Below are 2,296 nucleotides of genomic sequence, written 5' to 3'. Positions count from 1 at the left end.
ATCTAATTTATAAGGATTTACAGTTTTTTCTAAAATTTGTTTTATTTCACGATTCGATATTTCTGCTAGACTGTTAGTCTGAAGATGATAAGCAGTAGAGAATCTATGTATAATATCATATTTCTTTATCAATTTCTCAATTCCCTTATTTCTAAAATACATTTCTACAAGAGACTTATAAGTAGTTATGTATGTTTATAATGCAGTATTTAATCTTGCAGACTAATCTAATTTATAAGGATTTACAGTTTTTTCTAAAATTTGTTTTATTTCACGATTCGATATTTCTGCTAGACTGTTAGTCTGAAGATGATAAGCAGTAGAGAATCTATGCATAATATCATATTTCTTTATCAATTTCTCAATTCCCTTATTTCTAAAATGGGAGCCTCCATCTGTAATAATTACTCTCAGCATTTTATATCTTGTAAAAATGTTTTTATTTAAAAATTTAGAAACACTCCAAGCATCACATTTAAGTACAACAACATCTTCAATCCAGTTGGACATATAATAAAAAACAAGTAATATATATAAGTTTCCAAATGAAGGCATAAATGGTCCGATAAAATCTAATCCCCACACATCAAAAATTTTAACTTCCAATGGGTAATTTAGAGGCATTTCATTTCTTCTAGAAATATTTCTTACTCGCTGACATTGATCACATATTTTAATATATTCGTTAACATCTCTTAAAAGAGTAGGCCAATAAAATCCAACTTGCAAAATTTTATAAGCAGTTCTATTTGTTCCAAAATATCCAAATTCAGAATTATGACATCTTTCAATTATTAGTTGAGTTTCTTCATAAGGCACACACCTTCTAATAATTAGCTCTTTACATTGTTTATATAAATATGGGTTATCCAAAAAAATAGAATTTTGAATCATATATAAATTTCTGTAATTGTTGATTGTTAATATCTAGCTGTAGAATATCACTTACAATATAATTTACTATATCAGCATACCAAGTTGTATATATTTCATCAATACTATATAATTGTTCATCAAAGAAATTTTTTAAAATTTCATTTGAAAAATTAGTTAATATTTATTTTTCTAGCCTAGACAAATGATCAACTATTTGATTGTCATTTCCCTTTCTATCAACTACAAAAAAATTGAACTCTTGTAATATAAGTATCCATATAATTAACCCTGGTTTAGCATTCTTCTTTTGCATTAAGGATTAAATAGCAGAATGATTTGTATGCACTATACATTTAGTTCCAATTAAGCAAGGTCTAAATTTATCAAAGGCATAGACAATAGTTAATAACTCTCTTTCAGTAGTAGTGTAGTTAATTTGAGCATCATTTAGAGCTTTACTAGCATAATATATTACTTTAAAAACTTTGTTGTGCTAAAACAACTCCAATAGCATAATCACTAGCATGACACATTATTTTAAATGGTTTGTCCCAATCAAATGGGACTATTATAGGTGCAGTGATTAATTTTTCTTTCAATAATTCAAATGCTTTTATGTGTTCCTTATTAAAGTCAAATTTCATATCTTTTTAGTTATTTTTGAAAAATTCTTTATATAACGCCTGTAGAAACCAGCATGTCCTTGAAAATTTCTTACCTCTCTTTTAATAACTTGAATTTATGCAGGATCTACTTCCATGCCATTTTCAGAAATTTTATGCCCAAGTAGAATTCCTCTTGCAACCATAAAATGACATTTTTCCCAATTTAGTACTAAGTTGATTTTTCACATAATTCCAGAATTTTTTCTAAATTATTTAAGCATAATTTAAATGAAGTCCCGAACATAGAGAAATCATCCATAAATACTTCCATTCCATGCTCAATCAGATTACTAAATATTGACATCATACATTTTTGAAAGGTTGTAGGTGCATTGCATAGTTGAAAGGGCATTGTACGAAAAGCAAATGTTTCATAAGGGCTTGTAAATGTTGTCTTGTCTTGATCCTCAGGAGTAATTGGAATTTGATGATAACCGATATATCCATCTAAAAAATAGTAATATTTATTTCCAGCCAATCTATCCAACATTTGATCTATAAAGGGTAAAAGAAAATGAACTTTCATGGTGGCCAAGTTTAATTTTCTATAGTCTATACAAATTTACCAACCAGTAACTTATCTTATTGGAATTCATTCATTTTTCTCATTTACTTCAACGGTCACTCCTCCTTTCTTTAGAACACAGTGAATTAGGCTTACCCAAGCACTGTCTGAAATAGGATATATAATCCCAGTATCTAACCATTTTAAAATTTTTTTTTTAACAATTTCTTTCATTATTGGGTTTAATCTC

Source organism: Phalaenopsis equestris, unplaced genomic scaffold (assembly GCF_001263595.1).
Source record: "Phalaenopsis equestris unplaced genomic scaffold, ASM126359v1 Scaffold000848, whole genome shotgun sequence".
Lineage (NCBI taxonomy): Eukaryota > Viridiplantae > Streptophyta > Magnoliopsida > Asparagales > Orchidaceae > Phalaenopsis > Phalaenopsis equestris.
This window is presented reverse-complemented; position numbering follows the sequence as displayed.